Consider the following 14913-nt stretch of genomic DNA (forward strand, 5'->3'; position numbering starts at 1 on the left):
TGAATGTATTGGTGAGGAAACAGAAATGGAGAAGATAAACATCTCTGGAGAATTTGAGTGTAGTTGAGAAGAGAGAGAGGGTAATAGCCAACAGCATTTTCTATCTTTTTTTTAAAGATATTATTTATTTATTTGACAGAGAGAGAGACAACGAGAGAGGGAACACAAGCAGGGGGGAGTGGGAGAGGGAGAAGCAGGCTTCCTGCTGAGCGGAGAGCCTGATGTGGGGCCCGATCCCTGGACCCTGGGATCATAACCTGAGCCGAAGGCAGACGCTTAATGACTGAGCCACCCAGGTGCCTCCAGCATTTTCTTTTTATAAATGACACTAAAACTCACCAAAGCCAGGAAGCTGGCTCACTCATGACTCCTCCACCATCCTCCATACCTATTTGATTATTATGTGGTATAGATTATATCTCCACTTTCTTGAATATATCATCTTACATTCATCTTCCAATGACTCACCAACAGTTATAAGGTAAAATTCAATCTCCTTAGTGTAGGATTTATGACCTTTTATAATCTGACCGACATTATCCATGTAGTCTTACTTCTAACTTCCACCCTAAGATGCAGTTGAATGAGTCAAGTTTTCTCATTCCTCTGGGCTTTCTTGCACACTGTTAATATTTTCCTAGAATGCTCCCCAGTATAACCACCTCCTCCACCACCACCTCCCACCCACCTCCTTCATGTATCACACTCCTATTCAGCTTTCAAATCTCCATTCCAGTATTATCTTTATGAATTCTCCCTTGATCTCCTACTATATTCCCATAGTAACCTTTTTAGTCCCTTCTTAAGGTATTAATACTCACTGAATTCTTTTGTATTTGAGACCCCAGCAGCCCAGAGGTGTCTTGAGAGCAAACACCCTATATTTTCATCTGTATGTTTCACACATAGTTAGCATTAATAAATGTTTTTAAATGAATAAAAGGATGGATTTGTTACTAAGGACATAGTACAAACCCAAAGTATAACTAGCTTTAGATTAGGTCATAGGTGGGCTATACATAATTGGTTACTAGGAGAAACTAGTGATTTGTGAGTCACAGGTGAAGTTATTTCCTTGAAAATTTTATATATTTGAAAATTAAGATGAATCACATTCTGGTATTAAAAAAGTTCACTGAATTACCTTTCAATTTGGTGACTCTCCTCACTGACCTCAGCTTGTCCACATTAAAAACAAGAATCACCTAAAAATGCACTACATTCCTACAATATCTTCAGCACTAACGAGGATATAAAGTTATAAGTAATACATTCCCTGCCCCCACAGTTCATAATCTGGTGGGGGATTTAAGACATGTGGAAATATACTGCTTTGAGCCACCTTCCAGTGCTATTTAGGCAATAAGTGCCTTATAAAAAGCAAAAAAGAGAAAAGTATATACAGTGATCCTGTCTTAAATAAATGGCTTGGTGAAAGTCCCTAAAATGAGAAGACATTTCAACCTAGAATTCAAAGCCAAAGGACCTCCTGACTCCAGAAAAGGATGATCTCTCCTATTTTAAATAGGTTTTAAGTATCTTCCTATTTTGAGATAGCAGAATAGCAACAAGTTAAATCACTTTGCCTATCTTTCTAGCATCCAATTTAAAATGTATAATAGAAAACATTAGAAATTGAAAACAAATAAGCAAGTAAATAACAACCTTTTTAAAGGATTCAGTTTAAGTGTTTTAAGGTACAAAACAGTTTGGTCCTGTCTTATTGCTATGCAGGATAGGTGGTTGATTAGGAGTAGTTTAATGATTTTGTGTGTGTGTGTGTGTGTGTGTGTGTGAGTGTGTGTGTGGCTCATTCAGAAAACTTGGCTTGCTTTTACACGTGTTTAAATCCCAAAATTAGCAGCCCTTTTTTCTTCCTTAGAGCATATGTTTTTAGGGGTTTTGTTGTTTTTTTCACTGAACCCCCAAACTTAGTGTCTGTTAACATAAGACAGGAAGATGTGATGGAGGCTAGGGGGAAATTCTGCAATAATAAAATCTCTATTCTATTCTCTATATTTAAACTTCAAAAGGATAAAAGCAGCTAAATTATCAATTGTCAAACTGTTTTCTAGTATCCGTGGCTCTTAGACAAGTATCTACACCAATAATTGTCAATTTGGGGGAGGTTCATTTGAAGAGACCCCAGAGGTGCTGATTTTGATCTCTACTTCCTCCACTTTCAGAATCACTGTTCTTATTCAGGCAGCTGATGTACTGCAAGTGTAGTGACTCACCTGTTCTCTTTTTAACAGTGTTATTTTTACTCTTTGGACTTAAAATTTTATCCCAAGCTGTAGAAAGAAAAAACAAAACAAATACATGACTACTGATCAATCTAAAAGTCCAGGTCCAATGATTTTAAGAGGAGATCCTTTATTACCCATAATCATGCTTTTTTTCACCATAATTCCCAGTCAGATCTGTCATAAGCCTGGGGACAAGACCTCAGAAGAACTTACTTAGAGCTACCCTCTTTTAGTATGGAAAATAAAAGGCATCTGGTTTGCAGTAGGGCTATAGACCTCGCAAAACTTTTGCATTTTGGCTTAATCAAAGATTTTCCAGAAATCTAAAATGATTATGCATCTTAAAAAAATAAGAGAACCATACAGCTAACTAGCTCTGTAAACCAAAGGAAAAACAATGATCTAAAGAGATGCTTTATGGGATCATTGTTTCACATGATAAAACGAGAAGACTTGGGGGGACGAATCACAGAAGTCCTGGATCATTCGAACTGTTCTAACTGATGAATCTTCTTCAAGGAAAAAAGTGGGCTCCATTTCTGTTTTTAACAATCCAGAGTGTCTGTAATAGTGCAACTAATGACAACCTTCCCGTTATTCTCACTTAAGAGGAAACCCTATAATAAGGGCTTCCCAAAATGTCAAATAATACTTGTCTCATAACAGGGCTTCTTTGTTCATTCACCATGTCTCTTTTGATATGCACAGATAATAAAAGTTCATGTAAAACTAAAGGTAATATAGAGCAGAAGCCAACACTAATTCTGTATAAATATGTCTGATTAATAAGAGTGCCATTGTTATGGTTATTTCGTAATGTCACGATCATTACAAGAACAGAGGATAGAAGTACTCTTACTCTCATTGTTTTTGTTCATCCTCTGTCATCCAACCAGTTTGTGAATTTTTGTTCAATGGGGGGAAATGAAGGATAGATTTTTGTCCATTAATTATTTCTGTTTCATTAGTTCACCTCATGAGCTGTGAAACTAGCTTGAAATTCATGGGAAAAAATTAAGGGTTTTATTCTAAAATTAAACCTCACATCCTCTTAAAAAAATGAATACACGCTACAGGCTTAATTTCTAGGCTCCCTTTTTCTTATGCACAACTTCTATATTGCTCTGGTGCTCATGAGCACCTGAAAGATAAAATAGCATGACAGCACCAGGACCTGGCTAGGAGCCCAACATGTTAAAACCTAAACTCTGGTTTAATACTACAACCATAAGCAAAGTTGTAGGTCAGATTCAGTTGCAAAAATTAGAGCCCCACCCTGGCGAAGACATAAGAAAGTCCATAAATGAGTACAGTATATGGTTTCTTATCAGAAAGGAAACAGAAAACAGGTAATAGAAAGCAGAATACATTCATGGCAGGCAAGACAGGCTGATAGATTTTGAAGATGATTCTAAGGCTGGTAGATAAGTTTGTATTGTCATTACTTTGCTTTTCTCTTCAAATTCTTATCTCCCAGATCCTGGCCTCCCCCCTTGGGGCAGAAGTATAATATAAAAACCTAACAGTCGATCTTAAATTTAGCTGACATTTTTATATCCTTCACAACATACTCTTTAGATTGCCCCCAAGAAGGAGATTATTAAATAGTAGCAGGAGACCAGTTACCAGACCATTTTGACCGAACAAAAAACAGCACTATGCCTTCTCGCTGACAAATTTAACAACATTTATATAATCATTATAATCAATTTCATAAATAAAGGGTGATTAATGACTAGGGGGAAAAAAGGAAAGAAATTCTATTTCTCCCAGGTCCCTTCATCAGCTCCTCAAACCCCACATTAGATTCAGCAGTGGAGGAAGCTATGCCTGAAAAAAGAGAGGACTCAGCTGAACAGGAGTCTCCTGCGAAGGAGATTCTGTCAGTCAGAAGGCAAGGACACATTTCTGTGATTATTTCAGCCTATTTTTTTGTAGTAATTAGCCAGAGTTCCATTTTGCTTGGATTGGCATCGCTCACAGCTCCCTTATTTTTTTTTTTAATTTAGGCTTTTCTTTCCTCCTTATAAAGGAAATTTACATATTTTCAGTCTCTCAATCCCTTCTATGTTTTATTTATGAATATAGCCCTTCTTGATGGTAACTTTAATGTGAAAGAGGTAGTAATTAATGTCCCAATCTGCTAGGTTAATCCCTTTCCACACTCTCTACAGAGAAGTTTAAGGTAAGTAACAGTTTACAGTCAATATTAGGTTTAATTATGCTTAATGAGAGTTAGTGTCTCTGTTTACTAACTGCATTTAGGTGTGTGGATCCTAGATGAGTTTTCCCTTGGCCTCATTCTGACTTGTTAATAGTGCCACTGTGTACTGTATACTCAGTGCTTAAACCTATAAAGCTGCTCCTGGAGAACAAAGCAAGTAAGGCACCTGTTTCAGTTGAGACACCGTTAAATGAGTGCAGTCTGAACACAGCAGCATCTTTCTTTGGGAAGGGAGCTATTATTTTATAAAGCTTTCCAAACAGATCCATTTGAGAGCTAATTATTGCCTAAATTTCAGATCCTGGGTAAGTCTATACATATACAAAGCTGTTTCAAACTAAGTACAATCATCAATAGTGGTAGGTATAAAATTCTAGAGTATTAAACACTCCTAAGACTTTCTGTATTAATCCTTCCATTTCCATGCTATTTCACTTGTGAAGATCTAAAACTCCTTTGACAAGTCACCGGTTTGGTCCTCCTTCTTTTTTTCCTTAATAAACGTCTTTTGTCTTAAAGTTGTACTTAACTTTATTATAGCTTATAGGACACAACTTTTGTTTCCTTACTGAGCTACAGATATAAGTACCAAAACAAGTACTCAGATCAGACCTAAAGGAAATCATGTAGTGACACAAAGGAAATTTAGGACACATTTTTTAAAGAATCCCTTTTTGCTATGTTTGTGTTGTGGATAAATTCTGAGTACAATTGATATATTTTCTCTAAGTCTATTGATAGACTAACCAATTCAAGAAGCATTTATTGAGTACCTGGTCTGAGCCAAACACAAAGATGGAAAAGGCATATTCCCTTCCCTCAAGAAGCTTATCATCTGGGAAAGGAGACAGGCATAAGTAAAAACTGTGCTACAATGAGATAAGGGTTATACTCATGTGAGCAAATATGACGGAAACATTAAGAGGTGCTGCTTCTGTATTAGAGAATAGATACAGCATTTTTCTGGGCCACATGAAGGCCACAGCAGGCTGAATGAACTGTAAGAGCAAAGACATAAAACATGGCAGCACATAGTGTGTTAAGAAGACAGCAAACGGTACAGTGTGGGTACAAAGAATTGCGTGCTTAGGGAAAGAAGGTGAGGCAGGATAGGAAAACTGGGAGAGAAGTTTGGAAATTAGGGGCTCAGGAAGTAGACTGGGACCTAATTGAAAATAATTTTCAATGTCATCCTGTACTAACTTAAGTAATATGAAGAATAAGAAAAGGTGACTAGATCTCTTTATCAAACAAGGACAAGGTCAGTTTTATAAAACCTGAAAATTAAACTGAATTTTTCTTGGCGTACTGATCTCTGAAAACTATTTTCAAATTTCATAATGTCTATGATGTATTTACAAGCTGTTACATTTAGTTCAAAGAATTAATTTTTTTGCCATGAGAAAATAAAATTCCTAAAATGTGTCTATCTAAAAGATTGTTTGATTATGTATTAATGGAAGCTAGTGGGGAGAAAAACTGGTAGATTCATATCCCAGGACATTCTGGGAAATCTGAAAATAAATGTACTTAGTAAAATAAAAATTTGCTTATAATTAATTTCAGAAATTTTCTGTCTTGAAAATTCTACATTTAGTTAGTATATACCGCCTTTACTTTTGCTTTTAGAAAAAAATAGAGGTAAACATTTCCTTAAAAATCACAAACAGTGGATCTAAATGGAAAAGAATACAATCTAAGCTATATACTTAATCAGAAAAAGATCCATACATCTGGATGTCTTTCTGCATTTAGCTAAACCAACCGTTCTGCTATGTCCTTTTCATCTCAGTACCTTGAGCTACGCACATCTGTGAAAACCACCTGACCAGTTTATATTCTCCCTCATCTTGCTACTTTGAACCATCTAAAGGACTTTCAAATTACTGTCAGACACTGGGCGCTCATAGTTAGGTACCTACCTCTGTACCCTTGGTCAAGGAAAAGAAAAGAGAAAAGCCTAGATTCAAGTAATAGTAAAGTCTCTGTCACTCTAATAAACATAGTTAAAAAGTCACCTCCTCCTGACACCAGAGTTATATAAAATAAGTATGATCTTAGTGTTAACTCACAGGTTATTACAGAAAAATCTTTATAGGTATGTATAACAGATTTAATGTGGTGGTAAAAATATGCATAAATACATAAATGCATAAATACACTTGATTATAGCATGCTTATGCAAGTTATTTATTATATTTGTATGTTCAAATATAATAGCTATTATATGCAAAATATTTACATATAATATTTAATAAATAAATAAATAAATAAATATATACATGTAAACACACATACATACATTTACATTTCAGCATTTATTCCTGAAAGTTAAAGGAAAAAAATACTTAAACTGTTTTCATAACACAAATTCTAACTGAAATAAAATGTCCTTTAAAAACTGTAATTAATGGCTGCTGTGTCAAACAGTGAACCAAAGGGTCAAACCTTATAATTCACAGTTTGAGAGGTCATAGCTCAAATTATAACTTTAAAAAACTGATTATCTGTGAGTAATTTCACAAATCCATCTAATATACTCTGAATGCATATAAAATCTTTTTGAAAATAAAAAGGATGTATGTCCAAGTGGACAGCTGATGGAGGAAATGGCCTTTTTACTGAACAAGGCTGAAGTCCAGCATAATGACTTGGAATGCCTTTGAATGAGCATGCAAGGCTGGAAGGCCAAACAGTACACACATCCAAAGGGAGCATAATGAACAATCTCATCAGAAGACAAAAATATTCCACACACATGTCCAAAAAGAGGAAGGAAAAATATACATTTCTATCACCTACTCCTTTACCACCATTACTACAACCCAATTCACAAGTAAACTCTGGACTATTAATAAACAATCTTTATAAAAGTTCATATTTTATCATTTAAAAAATTCCCATGATTTTTCAATCTGAGATTTGAAAACACATATTGAGGTCACCTGCATCATATATAGTAAGCCAGGTTTACAAAGCTGGTTTCTTTATGACTTACCTTGAAAGCAAGTATTGCTTTATCTATCTTCATCCCAAGGCCACCCACCCCATAAAACATAATCTGAAATAATTTGGCCAACCTGCATTTTTTTAATCTAGAAGTGATCTACTGTTATTAATACGGCAGATCATTGAAGATAATTTCTCCATTATAAATTCCCTAACTCATGCCAGAATTTAAAAGTCCAGCAAAATAATCCATTTAATTACATATCTATGTTTGTAATGTTTATTTATGCGTTTATTATATTTTCCTATTAGATAGCAAGCCCCGCAAGAATAAGGACTATGTCTCTATTGTTCAGCAGTTATATCTAGCACCTGGGAAATTCCTGGCACAGCAGACATTTACTAAATATCTTCTGGAGTTTGGAAAGAAGGCATGGAGAGAAAAAGATGGGAGGCCTATGGTTAGCTAATATTCTCTCCATTATTTATGTAGCTGTGAGGAGAAAAATCTTTAAAAATGTACATTCTATTTAGTCAGTTTATCTACGCAGCAATTCACTGATCCATCTATCTATCCCAGAAACCACAAATATTTAAAATGGCTTCCAAAAGTACATAGTTGCAAGATAAAATAAAATAAATGGAAATGGTAATTACAGTAGGAAACAAGATATTTATATATGTATACGTGTAAAGACAAATCATAGGAAAGGAAGGGAATATATTTTCTCAATTTCTTCACTTTAAGTTAATCTTATTATAACCACTATTGTAATGCTCTTATTATAAGAAAACACATAGAGAATATTTACTAGTCCCTCATCTGGCCATACACTATAACAACATCTACATAACCAGGTTCTTTATATCATAAGCCATAGTAGAGTCTATTGGAGGAGACAAATATTCAATTAAAATAAGATGTATTAAGTAAGTTATAACAATAAACACATAGACTTTCGTGAGAGAACAAAGCAGGATTCTTCTCTGAACAAGGAAAAATGCTCACATCGTAATTGCATTGCTTTGATGCCACTATGTCCTGTTCCAAGAGACTTTTCTGATACACATAAACACTCCTGTCTCTTGATATACAGGGAACTATATGCTTTCAAATGTTACTAGTACAAATGAGGTCTGAACATGTAAATCACTATTATCATAAGAAAACACATTTGAAAAATGTCCTTTTTCTTATAAGTGAAAGCCTAACTTTGATTCCACTTAGCCTGGTAATATGCTTCTGTCATTCCGTTGGACCAGCCCACACATACTGGGTTCTTGATAGGTCCTGGGCTCGGCCATCTGGCTCTTTATTTACTTAATTCTTTTTTAATACTGACAAGTGTATTAGTAACACTTCCTTGATCACTGGTAAATACAGAGCCACCACAAAACCAAGATTTTCCCTAATTCTGAAAGTCACTAATTAGCTGTGGGTAGAGGTGGGGGAGTATTACAAAGATACGTTGAACAGTACTACAATAAGTAATCTAATTCCCAAGAAGAAAGCATGTTAATCTGTTTCCCACTTCATTAGAGTAATAAAAAACATCTTGTCATCACTAAAGGATACAAAGAGAGACCTGGATATTAGAGGGGATGGTAGATAGGGAGGAAGAATGAAAGCGGCATTTAGGCAGGAAACACAAATCCCTTACATATCTTGGACAATGTTCACAGTTTTTCTTGATATCTTTTGATTGATCTACTTAGCAGTGTGTTTCATGAGTGTAGTTTATTCATTAATAAACACAAGCTTGCAAAGGAAATGAAGGTAAATGAATCCTACTGAGAAACGGATCATTCTACTGGTACTTATACAGTGGGCAACTCCGGAAGCTGCCTTAATCTTTTCAAACCAGTAAGGTCTCAATTACTTGAGCTTGCAGAATAAAACAGTGTGAGCTTAAAGGAGAGAACACAGTTTCCAAAAAGACCAAAAAGTCATTTAGAGAGAAGGTATGGTCAAATTATAAGTACTAAAACCAGAAATTTATGTATTTTAAGTCCATTAGAAAACATACTTATTTTTAGGGTTTTTTTCTTTTCCTGTTGGATGAGAGATAGTCTAACAAGTTTAATTTTCCATAAGGTTTAGATTCTTCAAAGAGCATCTGCTGGTCATTGTGTGTGTTCGCACCAGCATAAAGTTTAAAAAATCAACTCCAACTTCCTGAAACTAAAGACTAACTGTATAAGGTTTGGTCAGTTGTCCTCATTTCTAGGATCAAACAATGTCCCATCAAGCAAAAGTCTTTTAGGATTATTTTGGGTTTCAGTCTACCTCCTTTGTTCATAAACATTTTGGGGCAAATGACATTCTCTTATAGTACTGACCCAAATAACTAGAATCTCAATGAGAAACTTATAAAGCTGTGAATTGTGAGGTAGGTGTTAGTATTTTCTCGACCAAATCCTGTAACTAATGAATAAAAGTTAATTGGTTCATATATGAAAGTAAATTGGTGAAAGGCAGATGAATATAATTAACGAGGGGGGGAAGTACATTGTTTAATATGTAATTGAAGAATTGAGAAGGAAGTGTGGCATGTCTTATTTACCAGTATTTGAAGAAAGAAGAATAGATGCTTTGGTATACAAATAAATGCAGGTATAGAAACATAATAGAAGCTTTGTCCTACAGTGGAACTTCAACTTCTCTGGGCAGTGATCAGCTAAGAAGGAACAGAGACAGTTACAATGCAATGAGTAACGAGCTGACAAATCTATTATTCATGGCAGGTATGTGAGCAGTCAGGGCAGCGATGTCAGTGGCCCCTACTCATCAAGCAGCTTTACCAGTACAGACTAGATGTCTGGAACCAGACAATACACAAAAACAATAAAACCTATAGCCAGCTAAAGGAAGGTTCAGCACAACCCATCTCCAATTTTAAATAGTACCAGAAATCTCCACTGGAGAATGTTTCCCTTGGGATTAACATAATTGTATTTACAAGCAATTGACCAACATTTACCTCTATTTATCTTACTATGTGTAGCAACATGCCTGAAACCCTATCTAGGAATTCCCAGCATATTACCAAAAAAAAAGTGATTTTAACATTAGTTGGCAGAAATTTCTGTTGATAGGTAGGGCCATCATGTCATTACATGAACAGATGGTCCAAGTGTGTCCATTTCACTGACAGTGCATTATGTGGGTCTTTTTATCCCTGAACAACCAAACCAAACAAAAGCAGAACACAGAAGAGACCACTGTGCCTTCCCTCATTTGGTTGGCAGCTTCATCTGTGAAATATGAAAATAAAAAAACCAACACAGACTATAATTCTTGTACAGTACTATTTCTGCATAACATTTAATCAAATAAGTATTCATACCCCAAAGTTATCCTGATGTTTGTGAAGATGGAAAAATACATGAAATCTTTAAAATTTTTTTAACTCCATGATTTTCAGTAAAAAGGGGAAAATAGTCGTATTTCTTGATCTTTAGGGTTCTTTTTTTATCTAACCAACAATTTATAGGAAAAAAACAAGTTACAACTCTTTATTGGTAGTCAGGTCTTTTAATGAAACCTCAGGAAAAAAAAACATTGAAAAAAGGGAAATCCCCATATTAAAATCTATTTCCCTTTGAAATGGAGGTGCTCTCTTTGTATTTAATACTTTTACTGAATAATTTTTAAATACTCCAGGTGAAATATTCATAACAGTCTAACAGATATCCAGTTGCAAACTACTACATTTTATACCATGAGACTTCTTGAAATACACACGCGAACACAAACGCACACGCACATGCGCGCACGTGTCCGCGTTGCTGTTTGGATGCTTAATATGATAGCTTTATCTCTATACCCAACCTAAAATATAGTTTACCTTGATTTTGTGAAATAAAAATAAATAATATTGTCAGGAAAAGGAGAGATTAAAAATTACGAATATATTTCTATCTATAACAGTTACTAGTAAAAACAACAGCTGAGAACTATATTGCTAAAATGCATCTACACATGTGGCAATGGAAACTTCTGTGCAAGAATAACGCTGTTACCCACCCTCAAAAAGAGCTGATGAAGTATGAGGTTTAAGAGTACATCTTTAGTACTTCTGTACCTTAAAATATTGCCGAGTATTATTTTTTCATCAAGTTGTCATTTTCTCTGACATTTGGTTTTATTAATCAAGGCATTTATCATTAATTTGTAGAAAATACTGTAATTAAGCCAAATAAAATAAAATCCTTAAAAGGTTAAAATTAGAAAGCAGGTGAATTAGAACTTTGACATTACCCTGTTGACATACTGGAGCATTTTGAAAGCATGGGAATCAAGTTTTTGCAGTGAGTTTGGTGCCTCAATCTCGGGGCTGGCTGGTTTTTAAAAAATGTTATAAAGATTTGATTTAAAGCTCTCTGACAGTTTTGACATTCAGGTGAAAGTACTGCTGCTGCATTTGGAACAATTTGCATATCCCACTGCTAAACGGAATGTTTGAGGTGTGCACTGGTGTAAAGAAATTAAAAACAAGCTATCACACATGCTTAAGTGTATGTATTCACAAAACTGATGGTTGGATCGCAGCACCCCATCCCCCTCCAATGTAATCTGTGATTTACTCTTCTGTAATAAATTACCCTACCATGTTATTCTCGCTGGAAGACCTAACCATGCATGTAAGAAACAAAGTAATCACAGCCCCCTCTTGTCTCAGAAACCTTCTTCAATCCCTATGAGCTCTTTATACACAATGCAGCAACACAAGTCTATTGTACACTTCTTGCCTGAAATTCTGGACTTCTGACTACAAGTAGCCACTAAATCTCATCCGCACGATTTCCTGCACAGTTTTATTGTCTATAACAAATGCATTTTTATCTAGTATAGTTAGTTGTAAAGCTCTTCCTGAGGAGGAATGGGTGTTAACTTTTTGGTTTTAAGCCAGTATGTCTATTTAAGAAAAGGGCAAGGTATAAAATCAGAAGAGTTCCAAACTGATTTCAAAAACAGAAAAGGGCCATAATACATTCCCATATAGAAGGAAGAAGAGGTATAGCAACACCCAATTAGGCTGAGACATTCTGACATGACACAAGGGTTCTTCTTTTTTGACTTACAATTTCAGATTATTTTTTAGGTAGACATAGAAAAAGATATTTAATGTGTTAAAGGGCAATAAAGATCTGAGGCAGTAAACCAAGGCCTTAAATATTATGAAATTTTTCAGGAAGACAAAACCCATTCAAGAAAATATCACTGGACATTACCTTCAGTCTTCAGAGTCTCAAGGGGCAATCCTTAATACTTTTTGTGTGACTGTAAAAAGAAAATACTTAAAATTAGAAATCTTCTAAGGAAGCAATTTACATTTCCACAGTAAGTCTATAACTAGTCATGAGAAGTAGGTAGCTGAGTTTGTGTGTGCCAACTAATATCTATAGTTTTCAAAAGAAAAAAAAAGGCTAACACATTCATTTCTGTATGTGCAGTACAAGTACAAAGTAAAGTATGGCACAAATACATGATTTAAATCAATGTGTGTACAGGGTTTAGATGCAGACCAGGGTATTTATTACAGTATTATTAGAAGCTTTCTTAATTTACACAATTAAAGTTTTTATATTTATGTTTGTATAATTGAAAAAAGGTAATCCCAAATAGTTTAGCCCATGTATTTGTCTATTCTTTATTATCAGAGATTTTGCAAAGATCTACTGGGTATAATATACTGGTAAGTACTGATGAGTTAGAAAAAATACAAACATAAAACACAGGCCCTATCCTCAAAATAATGAGTGAGGTTAAAGAGATTTGCATAAAGGAAGATAATCCAGAGAATGAAAAGTAAATGGAAGGAAAGAAACAGGGAGCAGAGGGTAACATGTTCGATATAGCTTGAACTGGTATACAGTACCTAATGCACTGACATTAGAACATGGCTTTATGTTTCCTGTCTCAGCAAGCAAGGCTATTATTGTAGGGTCCTACACAGATTTGGAGGGAGGGATGTCAAACAAATGAATGAGTCACTTTTAAATTCTTTTCCATCCACATGTGTTTGATAGTATATACTCAAACCTAGGACTGGGAGTAGTAAAGCAGGCAGGATGTTGAGGTGCCTTTAAAACCAATTTGGTGAGTCTGAATATAAAAAAAAAATTAACTAGAAACAATTCTCCTATTAAAAATTGAATTTGATATTTTATGTCCTTGGAAAGTTATCCCTCTAAATTTGCCATGAAATTTCAATGATGACCTTGATGTCATATCTACTAATAATCTACACAGAGATTCAGCCATTCAAAATCTCAAAAGCAGTTTTACTAATGGAAACGCATACATAAACATAAGCCAATCCTATTAGCCAGTGCATCTACAGTAAAAAAACAAAAAACAAACAAAAAAACACAACAACAAAAACATTAAAATGAAAAAGATCTAAGGATTTTAACTGATTGGATCTTTAATATGCATAAATAATATTTTATGAAGGGAAAACAAAGAATCAAACATTAAACTATACCAGTAAACCAAAACAAACCTGAGTTTAGGCTGTACTGATAAATGGGACTGAGGAAAGGAAGGTGCTAGTCCTGTTATAGTCAGTATACATGAGTAATATCACATTTACTCTGCAACACCAAACTTTAGAAAATTAGAATCTTTTGGGAGGAATGTGATTAGAACCATTAATCATGGATAAACAGAGAATAACTAGAAATAGAAAAAAATGTTCAGATTGTAGGGATGAGGTCGAGAAATTTAATTTGGAGAAAATTAATTTGACCATTACATGATACATTATAAAAGTAATTTTTATCTATTGTCTCCCCCACTAGAATGGAAGTGCCATATGGACAGACACTGTCTTTTTTCACTGTATTCCCAATTTCATGAAGAGTGTCTGCCATATACTAAGATCAATGAATATTTATTGAGTGAAATAATGAACAGCCTGATCAACCTATAAGACAAGCACTAAGTCTGTGGGCGCCTGGGTGGCTCAGATGGTTAAGCGTCTGCCTTTGGCTCAGGTCATGATCCCAGGGTCCTGGGATCGAGTCCCACATCGGGCTCCCTGCTAGGCGGGGAGCCTGCTTCTCCCTCTGCCTCTCTCTCTCTCTCTCTCTCTCTCTCTCTCTCTCTCTCCCCCTCTCTCTCTCTCTCTGACTCTCATGAATAAATAAATAAAAAAACATTAAAAAAAAAGACAAGCACTAAGTCTGCATCCATTTACAGATAAAGAAATTTAGACTTAAAGAAGTTAAATTTTATATATTAAACTTTTCTCTTTCACAACTGCAAACTTCTACAACCCATTGTTTAGTCTTCCATTCAATATTCATTCTAGCAGTGGAAAACAAACAATAGGCAAGTAAGCTGTTAAAATTATAATGTCATGTAATTAGTACTATGAGTGCAAACAGTAAGGTAACAGCATTGACATGGGCAGATATTTTAAATTGGTTTGGACAAGAAAGCTTCTCAAAGGAGGTGACAATAAGAAAAAGTGTACATGAAGT

At 34.9% G+C, this 14913-nt stretch overlaps 1 protein-coding gene across 22 annotated transcripts in view; it reads right to left on the reverse strand.

The window, feature by feature from the left end:
- Nucleotides 1-14913, reverse strand: part of ZBTB20 (zinc finger and BTB domain containing 20) — a 777345-nt gene that overhangs the window by 617212 nt on the left and 145220 nt on the right. For all 22 annotated transcript variants that reach the window (XM_073893708.1, XM_073893699.1, XM_073893648.1 and 19 more), the window contains one exon: nt 12658-12706. The gene's annotated coding sequence lies outside the window, so the exon portion shown is untranslated. The remainder of the gene's footprint in view (nt 1-12657; nt 12707-14913) is intronic.

The sequence above is a fragment of the Callorhinus ursinus genome, unplaced genomic scaffold, assembly GCF_003265705.2.
Source record: "Callorhinus ursinus isolate GAN/ISIS: 27379988/994484 unplaced genomic scaffold, GSC_fseal_2.0 scaffold1, whole genome shotgun sequence".
In the NCBI taxonomy this organism is placed as follows: domain Eukaryota; kingdom Metazoa; phylum Chordata; class Mammalia; order Carnivora; family Otariidae; genus Callorhinus; species Callorhinus ursinus.